This window comes from Puma concolor, chromosome C1, assembly GCF_028749965.1.
Source record: "Puma concolor isolate L17-30 chromosome C1, mPumCon1.1.hap2, whole genome shotgun sequence".
Lineage (NCBI taxonomy): Eukaryota > Metazoa > Chordata > Mammalia > Carnivora > Felidae > Puma > Puma concolor.
The window spans coordinates 72804036-72821447 of NC_141674.1; the positions used below are offsets into that span (position 1 = coordinate 72804036).

Sequence of the window (17412 nt, forward strand, 5' to 3'; positions counted from 1 at the left end):
AGGTTTTGCTTCACAAACCCTGATCCTTACAGGACTTGATCTAGTACTGGAAAGACATGTAGAGGTGCCTGGGTGGTTCAGTCGGTTAAGTATCCGACTCTCGATTTTGGCTCAGGTCATGCTCTCACAGTTCGTGAGTTCGAGCCCCATATCAGGCTCTATGCTGACAGTGTGGAGCCTGCTTGGGATTCTCTCTCTCTCTCTCTCTCTCTCTCTCTCCCTCCCTCCCTCCCTCCCTCCCTCTGTCTCTCTCCCTCAAAATAAATAAATAAACTTAAAAAAAAAGACATGTAAATAAGTAAGGACAATCAATGAATGATGATAGAAGCGTGTATAAGGTATAGAGGATAAAGTAATCAAGGCTTAGAGGAAGTGATGCTTGAGCTGACCTGTGGAAGACCAACAGGTATTTGTGAACCAGAAAAGATGAGAAGGACATTACCAAATAAAAAGTAATAAAAGCCAGATGAGGTGCGACCACTTGTGCCTTACTTAACTCCCTCCAGCTACTCTGAACTGCTTACAATACAGTTTTGCAAACACTCCAGATATTTTGTGTTTCCATATGTTTTATTCTCATGCTGCTGTTCCCTTTGAAATGTCTTTCCTTATTCAGATTGTCTCATGATAGAATGTCATATTTTCAGACTCTGTTCAAGTACACTGAAGTCCTCTTAAGAAACAGCCAGTAGCAAAAAAATTAGAAAAACTACCTTTCATTTCTTAATTTATTTCAGTTCCATCATATAGAACATATATTTATTGTCAATGTTAAATATATTAGGCATATGTTCATTGCTATGGGAGGCAGTTTTCTGTATAGATAATTCAAATAAAAAAGCAACTGTGACATAAGTCAAAATAAGCTAAGGACCATGATAATGGACATAAAGTAATGAAAGGCTTAACAAGAAAAGAGACTGAATCTAATTTTGGGCAGAGACACCAGAAAGGACTTCATGGTAGAGCAGATGATTTGAGAGGGGTCTTGAGAGTTGATGTTAGGCAGATAATAGGAGTGGGGAAATGAAGACCTTTGGAGGTGGTAGCAACAATCCAAAACAAAGGCATAAAAAGTGGGTTGCATTTAAGGAACATTGAATGGATTGGGAAGTGTGAGAAAAACAAGTAAGTATAAAGATAGGTGAGGGATGTATTGTAGGCAGCCTTAAAAGTCAGGTTGAAAATTCTTATAATCTATATTCTTAAGGCCTCTACAGATTTATTCCACTTACTATATCCTATCCTCCTAGCATTTTTGGAGGAACTTGTATCATCTAGGTCTTTCCAGATTTTAGTGACTAAATTGATTTTACCTTTAATGGCATACTCAACACATAGAGAAACATAGATTTTGACAGATAATTTTTCCAAAACTCATTAATCAGAAAGAAAATCCACAAAAAAGCAAGCATATAATCCTTGTACCTCAGCAGCTACAATATTTCCATCTGGCACTGAAGAAATAAAAAGGTTTTATAGTTATAAAAAGTTTCTATAAGACACACAGCTGGCTGTATTTATGGTTAAAGTAAAATCCTGATTTCACGTAATTATTTTTCCTGTGGTCAAGAGAAACATGCATCTTTTTAAACAAAAATGTTGTGATGTTCCCCCTCAGGCTGTTTTGTCAAGTTGATGAAAAAAAGAGACTTCATAAACATAAGATAGAATGCAAATGCAAAATATCTCAACTTAATGTGAAATAAAGTCTAATGACATCCTTAGAACCTTCCCCAAAGTAATGAAAGAATAACTCACTAAAACTTAATATATGGAAATCCTTTGACTCTTAGAACAGAACTTCAAAAAAAGTGTATAATGTTCAGAAGAATGTTTCTAGTGAACTTGTGTACATATAGAGCAGATTTCTTTGTTCTTGGAAAATATTTCCTGGTAATATTCTTAAGTGTTTGTTAAGGAAAAACAAAAAGACACATTGCAGTAGAGTACTTTGGATGTACATGTGGCCTACATATAAATGCAAATTAACTCATTATGTTAATGCTTAGTACACAAAATCAATGTGTGGTGGCAACACAATATGTCTACAAGTTTAATCTGGTTTTTTATTTGAAGGAATCACATTCGCACTTAGTGCTTTCTTTGTTAATAATAAAAGAGTAATGATGCAGAAGCGCATATGGCAGATTAATTTAGTAAGGGCTGGTGTAGCCCAAATAAAGTGTAAATTTTTATGAAAGGAAAAGGCAAACCATAGCCTGTAGGCCAAATCCTGCCTGCTGTCTATTTCTTTTTTTTCCCCACTATTTTTATAAATAAAGTTTTACTGGGAACACAGCCAGAGTCATTCATTTACATATTGTCTAGGACTGTTTTTGTACTACAGTAGCAGAGTTGAGTAGTTATGACAGAGATGATATGGCATGAAAGTCTAGAATATATAACACCTGGCCTTTTACAGAAAAATTTGCTGACCCATGTTCTAGAATGAATATAGCTCCTTAGGTTCCAAATCCAGTACATTGGTTACATAGACCTTATGTATTTTTTTAAACAATCAGGACCATAAGAATTTTTTCACTAGTCTTACTCTCAGTCAAAACTGCATTTGCCTTCTGCAAAAGTAGTCGTGCCAACAGGTAGCCCAAGGCAACCCCTTTACCCTGATCCCTACATGGACTTCCATCAGTTCATCCCATTCTTTGATATGAACAAGAAATGCACTCTCCATCTTATAAATTCTGAGCATAAAAACGTCATTAGAAATCTTTGCCATTTTCAGTGATGTGCAAATATTTAAATAAAATAATGCATTACTAATAAATGAAAATAGTGTAGCTTTTATGCAAACAGCTTCAAGGGAAGTCCCCTAGCACTCCCTTCCAATCAAAGTGCCACCCCCAGACCCCTGTATATAGAAATTTAGAACCGCCATTCCCTCAAGAGCTATGATTACCACATTGTAGTATTTCTAGTTAAGAAACCAGTAACATGTTTTTAGTCAAAGCTGGGGGTTCTCTATCAACATATAAAATCTTATGGTAGGCATCAAAATAATTTTTGCTTCTTTTTTTTTAAAGACTATCTTCTATAATAGGATTCATGTTTTGACAAAACTATGTGTATAATTCTTTACTCACTTTCTAGATGACAAATCACTTAAGGATCAAGCTTTATTTGGTTGTATATCTAGCACATGGTAAATGTTCAATAAGTATCTTTTGAATGATAGAATAAATAAGTGAAAGAAATAAGTTTTCTAGTGTCGAATCATAGGATAATATTTAAACTCATTTAGATTCTGAATCTTAATGTCCCAGGCTGAAATATAGAATTATATTAAATGTAATTTAAAAAATCCTTAAGAGGGGCGCCTGGGTGGCGCAGTCGGTTAAGCGTCCGACTTCAGCCAGGTCACGATCTCGCGGTCCGTGAGTTCGAGCCCCGCGTCGGGCTCTGGGCTGATGGCTCAGAGCCTGGAGCCTGTTTCCGATTCTGTGTCTCCCTCTCTCTCTGCCCCTCCCCCGTTCATGCTCTGTCTCTCTCTGTCCCAAAAATAAATAAAAACGTTGAAAAAAAATTAAAAAAAAAAAAAAAATCCTTAAGAGTGAATCCTGAAAAACCAAAGGGAACAAAAAATAATAATTAATTCTATCAATTCTAAAATAAGTGACCAAGTTTATGTTTCCTTAGAATGCTAATAGGCTTAGCACCCTAGGCAGGAAGCACACTAAACGCTTACATTTGAAAAAGACTAATGTTATTGTTTATATTTGGAAGCACCAAGTTCCATTTTAATTTCTCTTTTATTTGATTACTTTGAAGCAGTTTATTGCTATTTTAATTTGGGCAATCTGGAATTTATTAGACTAAGAAGTGTACTCTTGTTTATTACTCTGCAATATCATATGTATGATAAGTACCTTGTTCCCTGTATTATGCCACAAATGTTGGCACTTATTCCTTTCCCCAGAATATTTTACTTTTTTATAGTTACTCAATGTGTACTTAGTAAGGGTAAAATAAAAAATATATACTTAATGTAAAACAAGGTTTATAAGCCTTTACATTGCTAAGATATGCTTGGCTTTCAATCACTTCTGTGTTTTTAGCTTGTAGCACAGTATCATGTGTGTCATTCATTTTCCCCATAGAAAGAAATTTTGTCTTTTATAATCATGTGAATTTTGTTTTCATTTTTGTTGGTTTCCCCTTAATAACCACTCATATGTGATTTAATCTTGGTCTACCTCTTCTGACATTTGCTTTTGTGATATGAACAATTTTCTGTAATCTTCATTTTCCCATATACTTTAACTTTCATAGGTGTAAAAAAAATTAGGGCCACTTTGACACAGTATTTGTTATTTTCTTAGTAATTTACTTCACTGTTTACAGAGAGATGTCATAAATGTCTAAAAAAAATAGTATATTTTATAGCCCAAAGGACTCAGAAATCCTTCCACTATTCCCAGAAATTTGTTGACTCCCTGTCCCTTGAGAAATCTCTTGCGTTTGTCATTGAAAAACTATTGGCATCTAATTTATGAATAGTTCACCTTGGAGTTACCTGCACCTGGTTTTCAGAGAATGGTAGGTTTGGTAGAACCATCTTTAATTCACTTCTCTTCAATTTACCTGAATTGTAATGCCATATGTTTTCTCTGTTCATATCCACTGATATGTCCACACACTGTGTGCATTCCCTTCTGATTTCACTGATATATACTTCTTTCTAATTTTCTACCCCTCCATGAGCTTAATACTATAGTGAAATCAATTTACCCTGGTTTCTTAAATTGAATAAGTATGCTACTTACACATTTCAAAGATGATAAATGTCAAATACATGATCCTAAAACATAATAATTTTGGCACATCTATGTTTTTGAGACGCTTCCTCAAACCATAATGTGCTATTTGGGGCGCCATAATCTCTAACTTTATACAATAACAAGACAATATGTATTCATTAGAAAGACAATTGGAAATCTTCATCTCATGGTTAAAAGGAAACAGGGTGCTAAATTACTTGATTCTCTGAAACATGTTTTCTTCTGTATAAAATAGAAGTAACTTCTATTTCCCAGAGTCTTTGTGAGGATTAAATATACACAAAAATCCTTTGTGAGGATTAAATATACTTTGTGAGAATATAACATATACAAAGTATCTGACATATCACAGATTTTCAATACATAGTAGCTATTTTATTATATTCACGTAAACATTCTTCTCATGATTGTATGTATGATGGATATAAATTCTGTATAACTTTCTATTCTGAAAAAAATTACCTCTCCCTGCCATATAGGAGACATACAAGAGCTTTGTAGCTGTCTTACAGGTATGTGACCTTGGAAACAGGAGGGGAGGGATGACCTTTTTAAGATAAAGGCCCTGTGACTCCAGAGGCCTTATAAGGGCAATTTGATAGAGTCTTACTTTGTTCTTATTGTTTGGCTAAATGGTGCTGTCTGCTCCTGGGACTTTTCCTCAAGAAACTATGAGTTACTTTTTTATGATTTAGGTAAGTCCATCTAAAGCTAGCATCCTCCTTTTAATGAAAGGAGAAAAGCAACTTCCTAAATAAAATCAATTTGTATCAAGTTTGATAATAATTTCATGGTAATGCTACCAGAGAGCAACAAAACTAACCACTGTAATAAATTAGGTTTTGTGATAAGCAATTCTAAAATATTTTCTTCCAGACCTTCAAAAATCTTTCCTGATTCCATTGTATATATACATTGAATTATATTTCAATACTTCTCAGAAATTAATAACATTTGACAATATTTTAAAATTTAATTGCCAGCATGACCTAAGAGATTACAAAGTAAAATTATGTTTTGCTCATTTCCAAATCTAAGTTTCCATTTAAAGGCAGTTTCCATTTAAATACAGGACAACTAAAGTAGATTGGGAAGATGGCAGAGGCTAAGCTCACCTCCTCCCATGGATACAATTAGAGAACACTCACATCAGTGTAAATAACACAGAAACTGACCCAAAAACTGGCAGATCAGACTTCACAACTAAAGGTAGAGAAGAGGCCACAGTGAAGAGAGTAGGAGGGACAGAGATTCAGTGGGGAACAAACAAACTAGCAGTTAACAGAGTGGGGGAGGGAGCTGAAGGCACAGAGAAGTGGGAGAAACAGACTATCACACCAGGAAGCCCTCGGGAAGATGAATTCCCATAACATTTGGCTTTGAAAGTGAAAGGGGCCTGGTGCCTGGGTAGCTCAGTTGATTAAGCATCCAGCTTTCGATTGGCTCAGGTCAAGACTGATTGATTGATTGATTGATTGAGTAGCCTCGGGCTCTGTGCTGACAGCATGGAGGCTGCTTAGGATTCTCTCTCCATCATTCACTCTGCCCCTGCCCCACTTGCTTTTGCACTGTCTCTCTCTCTCTCCAAAAATAAATACATAAACTTTAAAATATAAGGAACGTGAAAAGGGCCAAATTTCCATGAGTTCTTACAACCAGCAGGATTTAAAACCTGGAATCTTAAATTTCAGTGGGCTCAGCTCTGAGAGAGCCCAGAGGTCAGGAGGAAGTGGAGTCCCCATACTTAAAGAGACAACATGACAAACACCTCCACAGATATACCTAGAAGCAGCAGTTGGAAAAACACCTGGCACAGATGGGTGGGTGAGTGTCCAGGAGGGACAGGGATCACAGGAAGATCCCTCCAGGAACAAATGAGCTGGCAGGCACCATTTCCCTCCCTTGCCCCTCAGCATAAATACACAACCACCTGTGAGAACCCAGCGCAAAGCCGAATACACCACCTAACTTGCTTACACTAAGCCCTGCTCCACTGGGCTTCAGCAGATCTGCCCCTTTCACACCTGCCCGAGTACCCCCACAGCAGTTCCCCTCCCCTAAAGACCAGTGCAAACCTTGTTGACACCGAGTCTCCTAAGCATTGCACTTAGTGGATCCACCCAGGCCAGCCCCAGTCCCAGCAGCCATAGCAGGTCTCATTTTGCAAGCAGACTGGCATGTACTATGCTAAAACTGTGTGCCTCACACGAGCACAGTCCCAGCAGAGGCAGCATGTCCCCGAAGTAGTGCCATAAGCCTGGCAGTGTGCAAAGAGCTCCCTCAGGGGCCAGCACCATTTCAAAGTGACTACTGCCCCAGAGGGTGGGGTAGATAACTATACACTAGACCAGATGGATTTAACAGATGTATTCAGAACATTCTATCCTAAAACAACAGAATACACATTCATTTCAAGATCACACAGAGGACATTTTCCAGAATAGATCACATATTCTCCAGAATAGATCACATAAAACAAGTCAACAAATTCAAAAAGACTTAAGTCATACTATGCATCTTTTCTGACCCCAACACTATGAAACTAGGAAGCAACCATAAGAAAAAATGTGGAAAGAGCATGAAGGTTAAACAAGATGCTCAAATGAATGAGCCAACCAAAACACCAAAGGCAAAATAAAAATTTACATGGAGAGAAATGAAAATGAAAACACAGTGGTTCAAAATCTTTGGAATACCCCAAAAAAGCAGTTCTAAGAAGGAAGTTTATAGCAATTAAGCCTACTTCAAGGAGCAAGAAACACCTCAAATAAACAACCTACCCTCACACCTAAAGGAACTAGACAAAGGGGAACAAACAAAATTCAAAACCATAGAAGGAATGAAATAATAAAGTTTAGAGGAAAAATAAAAGATATAAAATCTAAAAAAAAAACAAAAAATAGGACATATCAATGAAACCGGGAATAGGTTCTTTTAAAAGATGAACGAAATTGATAAACCTCTAGCCAGATTCAAAAAAAAAAAAAAAAGGAGAAAAAGAAAGAAAGAGGAGTCAAACAAAATTAGAAATGAAACAGGAGAAATAGCAATCAACACCAGAGAAATATAGAAAATTGTAAAAGAATATTATAAAGAATTACATGTCAACAAATTGGACAACCTAGAAGAAATGGGTAAATTCATAGAAACATATAACCTACCAAAACTGAAGCAGGAAGAAATAGTAAATTTGAAGAGAACAATTAATTACGAGCAGGGAAATTGAACTGGTAATCAAAACAACTCCCAACAAACAAAAGTCCAGGACCAGATGGCTTCACAGGCAAATTCTATCAAACATTTAAAGAAGCGTTCATACCTATTCTCAAACTTTTCCAAAAAATATAAGAGGAAGAAAAACTTCAAATTCATTCTATGAGGTCAGCATTACCCTGATATCAAAGAGACATTAGAAAAAAAGAGAATACAGGTCAGTATCTCTGATAAACATAGATGCAAAGGTCTTCAAAAAAATATTAGCAAACCAAACCCAACAACACATTTAAAAAATCATTTACCACAATCAGGTGGGATTTATTCCTAGGCTGCAAGGGTGGTTCAATAATTACATATCAATCAATGTGATACATCACATCAACAAAACAAAAAAGAAGCATATTATCATTTTAATAGCTGCAGAAAAAGCAGTTGACAAAGTACATCCATTCATGATATAAAGCCTCAAAAGAGTAGGTTTAGAGGGAACATACCTCAACATAATAAAAGCCTTATATGAAAAACACACAGCGAACATCATAGTCAGTGAAGAAAAACAGAGTGTTTTTCCTAAAATCAGGAACAAGATGTCCAATCTCATCATTTTTATTCAACATAGAATTGGAAGTCCTGGCCACAGCAATCAAACAACAAAAAGAAATAAAATTCATCCAAACTGGTAAGGAATGAGTAAAACTTTCACTATTTGTAGATGACATTATACTACATATATAGAAAACCTGAAAGACTTCACAGAAAAACTGCTAGAACTAATAAATGAATTCAGTGAGGCTGCAGGATACAAAATCAATGTACAGAAATCCATTGCATTTCTACACACTAATAAGGAAGCAGCAGAAGGAAAAATTAAGAAAACAATTCCATTTACAATTACTCCCAAAATAATAAAATAACTAGGAATAAACTTAACCAAAGAGGTGAAAGATCTGTACTCTAAAAAGTATAAAACAGTGATGAAAGAAACTAAGGACAACACAAATGGAAAGACATTCCATGCTCATGGATTGGAAGAATAAACATTATTAAAATGTCTATACTACCAACAGCAATCTACAGATTTAATGCAGCCACTCTCAAAATACCAACATCATTTTCACATAACAAAAACAAACAATTGAAAATTTGTATGGATCCACAAAAGACCCCAAAGAACCCAAGCAATCTTGAGAAAGAAAAACAAAACTGGAGGTATCACACTTTTGGATTTCAAGTTATATTACAAAGCAGTAGTAATCAAAATAGTATGATACTAGCACAAAACAGACACACAGATCAATAGAACAGAATAGAAAACCCAGAAATGAACCCACAATTATATGGTCAATTAATCTTTGACAAAGGAGGCAAGAATATGCAATATGAAAAAGAGAGTCTCTTCAACAAATGGTGTTTGGAAAACAGGACAGCTACTTGCAAAAGAATAAAACTGGACCACTTTCTTATACCATATACAAAAATAAACTCAAAATGGATTAAAGACCTAAATGTGAGACCCGAAGTCATAAAAATCCTAGAGGAGAATATAGGCAATAATTTCTGATATTGGCTGTAGCAACTTTTTTCTAGATATGTCTCCGAGGCAAGGGCAACAAAAGCAAAAATAAACTATTAGGACTACATCAAAATAAAAAACCTCTACACAGCAAAGAAACAACTAAGAAATCTAAATGACAAGCTACTGAATGAGAGAAGATTTGCAAATGACATATCTGATAAAGGGTCCAAAAACATAAAAAGAACTTATACAACTCAACACCAAAAAAACAAATAATCCAATTAAAAAATGGGCAGAAGACATAAACAGACATTTCTCCAAAGAATACATACTGATGGTCAAGAGACATGAAAAGATGCTCAACATCACTCATCATCAGGGAAATGCAAATGAAAACTACAATGAGACATCACCTCACACATGGGAGAATGGCTAAAATCAAAAACACAAGAAACAAGTGTTGGCGAGAATGTAGAGAAAAAGAACCCTTGTGTACTGTTGGTGAGATTGCAACTGGTACAGCCACTGTGTAAGATAGTGTAGAAGTTCCTCAAAAAAAAAAAAAAATTAAAAACAGAACTACCCTATGACCCAGTAATCACACTACTATTTATCCAAAAACTATAAAAACAAACACTAATTTGAGAGGATATATGCATCATATGTTTATTGCAGCATTCTCTATGATAACCAAATTATGGAAGTCACCCATATGTCCACCAATAGATGAATGGATAAAGAAGAGGTGATATATATATAATGGAATATTATAAAGCCATAAAAAGAATGACATCTTGTCATTTGCGACAACATGGATGGAGTTAGAGAGTGTAATGCCAAGTGAAATAAGCCAGTCAGAGAAAGACAAATACTATATGATTTCACTCATATGTGGAACTGAAGAAACAAAACAAATGACTAAAGGGGGAAAAAAACCAGACAAACCAAGAAACAGACTCTTAACTATACAGAAAATCAGATGGTTACCGAAGGGGAGGTCAGTGGGGGAATGGGTGAAATGAGCAGAAGGGATTAGGAGTACACTTATCTTGATAAGTATTGAGTAATATATGGAGATGCTGAATCACTATATTGTACACCTGAAACTAATATACCACTGTATGTTAACTACACTGGAATTAAAATAAAAAATAAATAAAAGAATAAGATGGGGCACCCTGGGTGGCTCAGTCGGTTAAGGGCCCAACTATTGATTTTGACTCAGGTCGTGATCTCAGGGTCATGAGATTGAGCCCCACATTGGGCTCTGCACTGGGCATGGAGCTGTTTAAGATTCTCTCTCTCCCTCTCCCTTTGCCCCTCCCCTGTTTGCACGCTCTCTCTCTTAGAAAACTAAACTAAACTAAACTAAACTAAATTAAACTAAACTAAACTAAACTAAAATAAAATAAAATAAAAAGGGGCCCCTGGGTAGCTCAGTCAGTTAAGCTTCCAACTTCAGTTCAGGTCTGATCTCGCTGTTTGTGGGTTTGAGCCCCACATTGGGCTCTATGGTAACAGCTCAGAGCCTGGAGCCCGCTTCAGATTCTGTGTGTCCCTCTCTCTCTCTGACCTTCTCCCGCTCACATTCTGTCTCTCTCTCTTTCTCAAAAATAAACATTAAAAAAAATTTAAATAAAATAAAAAATAAAAGAGAGAGAATAAGATAACAGGCCAATTGATAAAAATAAATAAAAGTTAAAGACAGGATAACTGATGGTTGCTTGGTGCAGATAAAAATGCTTGGAACAGGAAGTACAAAATACAAATATGAAACCCAGACTTACTGCTTACTAATATGAATTGGAACACATATAACTTCAATAAATTTCAATTTCCTCACTTACAGAGTGTCAATAAGATTTATCTTAGTAGGGTTGCTTCGAGATTAAATGAGATAATAGTTCTTCAATAAATACAATTCTTGGGGCTGCTGGGTGGCTCAGTCAGTTGAGCGTCCGACTTTGGCTCAGGTCATGATCTCACAGCTCCTGAGTTCGAGCCCCGTGTCGGGCTCTGTGCTGACAGCTCAGAGCCTGGAGGCTGCTTTGGATTCTGTGTCTCCCTCTCTCTCTGCCCCTAACCCACTCACACTCTGTCTCTGTCTCTCTCAAAAAATAAGTAAACATTAAAAACATTTTTAAAGGGGCGCCTGGGTGGCTCAGTCGGTTAAGCGCCCGACTTCAGCTCAGGTCACGATCTCGCGGTCTGTGAGTTCGAGCCGCGAGTTAGGCTCTGGGCTGATGGCTCAGAGCCTGGAGCCTGTTCCGATTCTGTGTCTCCTTCTCTCTCTGCCCCTCCCCCATTCATGCTCTGTCTCTCTCTGTCTCAAAAATAAATAAACGTTAAAAAAAAATTAAAACAGGAGTACTGATGCATAGGGGCACTTGTACCCCAATGTTTACAGCAGCACTCTCAACAATAGCCAAATTATGGAAAGAGCTTAAATGTCCATCAACTGATGAATGGATAAAGAAATTGTAGTTTATATACACAATGGAGTACTACATGGCAATGAGAAAGAATAAAATATGGCCCTTTGTAGCAACGTGGATGGAACTGGAGAGTGTGATGCTAAGTGAAATAAGCCATACAGAGAAAGACAGATACCATATGTTTTCACTCTTATGTGGATCCTGAGAAACTTAACAGAAACCCATGGGGGAGGGGAAGGAAAAAAAAAAAAGAGGTTAGAGTGGGAGAGAGCCAAAGCATAAGAGACTCTTAAAAACTGAGAACTGAGGGTTGATGGGGGGTGGGAGGGAGGGGAGGGTGGGTGATGGGTATTGAGGAGGGCACCTTTTGGGATGAGCACTGGGTGTTGTATGGAAACCAATTTGACAATAAATTTCATACATTGAAAAAAAAAAAAAATAAAAATAAATAAATAAAATAAAATCATTACAAATAGAAAAAAAATTTTAAAAAGTTTTAAATAAATACAATTCTTTCCTTTCATTTTTGCTTCTGACTCCACCTCTATTGTTCTTGAAGGAATTGGTTATAATCCAATTTAGAATCAGCCATCAGAAGCTCTATGATTCTAACAGTTTTGTAATGAGAAGTGGAATACCTGATTTTGAGGATTATCCATGGCCTCTTCCTCTTCCTTTCTCCTCATCAGTCATTTACTATACACTAGCATACCAGAGGGCAGGCAGAAAACCAGAAAGGACACAGTAGATTGCTTATGAAATCTTGCTAAGTTGATAAATTAAGGAATAAATGATGTCAAGTCAAGTAGTTTAGTTATAGAGTTTAAGAGATAAATTATATAGTTTAAGTTATATATAAGAGTTATATATAAGAGTTATATATGAGTTAAGTTATATAGTTTAAGAGATAAATTAATATGGGTAGACTATAGGGCCATCCTAATAATTCCTTCAAGTGGATGGAAAAGTAGCAACTGAAACTTTATGTAGTCACTTCATGAAAAAAAAATCCAAATTTTATATTCAAAATAACAGAGGCACCTGGGTGGCTCAGTTGGTAGAGCGTCTGACTTCGGGTCAGATCATGATCTCGCAGTTTGTGAGTTTCAGCTCCACGTCGTGCCCTGTGCTGACAGCTCAGAGCCTGATGCCTGCTTCGGATTCTGTGTCTCCCTCTCTCTGCCCCTTCCCCACTCATGCTCTGTCTCTCTCTGTCTCTCAAAGATGAATAAATGTTAAAAATTTTTTTTTATATTCAAAATAATGAACCAGAAGAGAATCCTGGGGGTTAGTGCTAACCATTTTCCACTGACATGTCAATTTCCTGCTACAGGAAAAAGCCTACATGGTTTTGAGTAGCTCAGCGATAAAGGAAATAGAAGTTATTATCCCCTTCATGAAGAAGGCTGTGGAGCTGGTGCCTCTAAAATACTTAGCCCTGTTCTGTATGCTCCAGTGACAGAAAGACATAATGAAACTGGAGGAGAGCCAGAGAAAAGAAGCCAAATTGGCAGGTAAGAGGAAGACTAGAAGCATTTAAGTTCTTAGAAAAAAGAGTCCTAGATTCTTAGAATTGGAACTATTCTTAGACATCAAATATACCAATTCCTTATGCTTCCAGAATATTCCTGATGAATCATAAATAGTTTAGTTATCAGAGGCCTATGATATGCTGGGGACTGACTAGAATCCTTCCCTTTTTTTGCAGCCTATGTCCAAATGATCACATCAAATATATCTCAAGTGCAGTCACTTCTCTGACATCCACTGCCATCATGCCGGCCCAAGTCATCTTTCTTTCTCATTTCGGCTGCTACAATAGCACTGTAACTGGTTATCCTCTTCTTCTCTGCTCCTCATAACCATGTTCCAACTTCCCAATCCATTGCAACCAGAGTGATTGTAAAACACAAATTAAATCATGTCATTGGCTTACTTAGAATACTTCAATGATTTTCCATCTACTTCAGGATCAAGTCCAAAGTAATAAACATGGTCCTGAATGATTTGGCTCCTGCCTCCTTTACTAATAGCCCTTAGCTTTGCTTTTTCCTTGGCTCACCAAGGTCTGTCCACATTGGCTTCCTTTCAGTCCCTATAAAGCTAAATGCTTTCCCACATAGGACCATCCCATATAACAATAACCACCACCACCACCATTACAGCTAACATTTATCAAGTTTTTACTATGCGATTGGCTCTGTGAGAAGTGCTTTAAGTGCATTATCATATTTAATCCTCACAAGAAACTCCATGAGGTGTTTTTTTCATCCTTTTACTGTTGAGAAAATAATATTTAGAGAAATTAAGGTATTTCTCTAAAGCAAGGTAAGTCCAAAGGTGAAAAGTATGCTATATTGCATATTCCAGTAAAGTTCTTTGTCTCTACCCTTCCCTAGCTAGATCATACCATGCTTTATGGTCACAAATCATATGTCATTTCCTCAAAACAGTCTTCTGTCATTTTCTGGTCTAAATTTGGCACCTGTGTCATAGTCTCTTAAACTTTTCCTCTATAGAATGTATCACAGTTTGTCATTATGTATTTCTTTATATAGTTGTTATTTATTTAATATCGTCAAACCTCCAACAGACTTTAAGTTTCATGAAGGCAAGGATCATAGGTCCAATAAATGTGAATGAATATAAATATAAAAAGCTGCTGAATACATGATTGAAGAAAGTCATCCAAACATTGTAAGAATGAGGTGTTGAATCACTCCATGGGAGAGTCTAAGTGTTAGAAATTCTATTAAAATATTTTTGTCTACAAAAAAAGCTGTTCCCTTATAATGTCTATTCACTGATCCTAATTCTGGTCTCTTGACCCATACTGAAAAACTGGATTCTTTTCTCTTTTATACCTCTTTAAATATTTTCAGTCTAGAAAGTTAAAGGCAGAGAAGACTGGCAATTAAGGTGGGATAATTCCAGATTTATTCATAAAAAATAGAATGCTAGAGTGAAGAGGACAAAAGGGTATCTTTTGGAATTCCAGATATATTTAGGGCACATTCGCAGCAATTATTTGCCTACACTACATGAATGTAAGAAGAACACAGACCTGAGATATTGATGGGGCTGCTGCTGTTGGCATGCTATCATAAACTGCGTTCTGATGTGTATAGATCAAGAAAGAAACAAAACTGGAGGATGTCCAATTAAAGACAATTAAAAGACTTTCAGAAAGATTGGGAAAAGTAAAAACTAGCTATTCAATTACCACTAACCTGAGATGTCTCAAAATTACAAGACTGATGTCAGGAAGTGCGATCATATCTTCCCATAACTCTTGTGAGTTCTGTTTTAACAGAACTCTGGATTAGATAAACTATATTTCTAATATTTTGAAATTAAGAAGATAAAATAAAAGCTGGGGATTACCAAGAGGCAAAAATAAAATATTCTTTAGGCATTACATATTTTTAACTCAATAGAGCCACTAAACTTCTTTTTTAAGTCTTCATCTCCTATCTTGAATGAGAAAGATGGAGCCTCAAATATGAAAAGGCCCTTTTGTTTGACAATATATTTGACACTTAAAACCTTTCGACAACTTGTAGGCCAAGTGGCTGTTAAACCAACACGAAACATCCCTAGCTATGTTAAATGACTTGATGGTGGGGGGATCCTTTCACAAAGTATATGTATATTAAATCATCAAGTACACTTTAAATATCTTATAACTTTGTCAACTCTACCTCAATACACTTTGGATTTTGAGATGTAGGTTTTGAGTTTGGAGCTCTAGGTTTTAATCTCAGCTCAGCAATTTATTAGCTATGTAAATCTGAACAGGTTTCTTACCGTGCTTCAGTTTCCTCATTTCAAAAACCAGAATAACAAACTGTGTCTTGTCAAATTGTTTGAGAACTGAATGAAATACCACAGTATTAAAAATCACCTAATATTATGCCTGGGATATAGAAAATGATCAATAAATGTTAATTTCTCTCCAATAACAGAAATCCACTCTCTGCCAAAGCACTCCATTTCCTCTTTGGGTAACACTAGCAATGGGTTCTTATGCTATGTGGAACTAGTCCAACATTACCAGGTAAATTACGCTTAGAAGTTTAATATAAGATATTATATTAAGAAAAGATGCTCTTCATTGGTATTTTAACTTTGGCTATTAATTCTAGTTTGTATATATTTCTTAAGCAATTTATCACTCTGAAGTGGCAGAATTTAATTTCTTTGAGTGACCTTAGAAAAATATGAGTTACAATTATATTTGAGGAGAAGTCTTGAATGATCTAATTGATATAAATAAATACTCCATTGAAATTTTCCTTCTCAGTAAAAACAAAAACAAGAAATTCTTCTAGTGATTCAGGATTAATTGGTATGGCAATGATCTTTTAAGATTAAATGGAGCCTTCTTATTTTTTATTAAGAATAATGACTAAAAATAACAAGGAGGGTGCCTGGGTGGCTCAGTTGGTCGTCTGAGTCTTGGTTTCAGCTCAGGTCATGATCTCACCATTCATAACTTAGAGCCACATGTAAGGTTCCGTACTGACAGCCAGGAGCCTGCCTGGGATTCTCTGTCTCCCCTCTCTGCCCCTCCCCTGCACGTTCTCTCTCATTCTCTCTCAATCTCTCTCTCTCTCTCTCTCTTTCTCTATCTCTCCCCCTCCCTCCTTCTCTCTCTCTCAAAATAAATAAATTAAAAAAAAGAACAACAAAAGATAAGAATATCAGAAATGTATTGCTGTTTTACTACAAGACCAGAAAATATAATTGTTTAGTTACTTAAGATTGCAAAATAACTTTTAAGAAAATTTTATTTTTATCTAAGTCATAAGATAGGTTAGAGAGAATAGAATTTGCTCATTTAACCTATTAAATGGTACCACTTGCTTTTTGATAACCCAGCACACTTTGTAAATAAACTCACTTGCTTGTATCAATTTACCATTTTATATATGTTATACAGGTTCACTTGTTAGAAAATGTTTTAGCTGGCTTTTCCTAGTGCAGATAATAAAATTACTGCTAACATAACTGATTCAAATATAACACAAAGCCTCCTACTCCTGCAAATTTAAATGTAAATTTAAACAAGTCAAACTTTTTTTGAGGAAAGGGATTATAATATGTTTTCCAGTATATTACCTCTTAATTTAATCTTTCAAATCTAAAGAAAAATATTTTTAAATTTAGTAACTTTATTAACTATTTTATGGTTTGAGAAGTTGTAGCTTTTTAATAATGAAAAATGTTAAGGTCAAATTTAGATTGAAACGATCAGAACTAAAATTAAAGATCCATTAGAAATAAGAATGCTTCTGAGATTATAAGTATATTGGACAAAAATAACAGTAACTGCATTTCCCCTCATTTCTCTTGTATAGTAGATTTTGTCTGTCATATCACAAGTGAGTTTAAATTTGTAGGAACTATGAATTTTATATTCTGAATTTTATAACCATAGGTGGTG

General features: G+C 35.8%; 1 protein-coding gene across 5 annotated transcripts in view; it reads right to left on the minus strand.

Annotated features, from left to right (window-relative positions):
• Positions 1-17412, minus strand: part of COL24A1 (collagen type XXIV alpha 1 chain) — a 404519-nt gene that overhangs the window by 205366 nt on the left and 181741 nt on the right. The window lies entirely within an intron of this gene.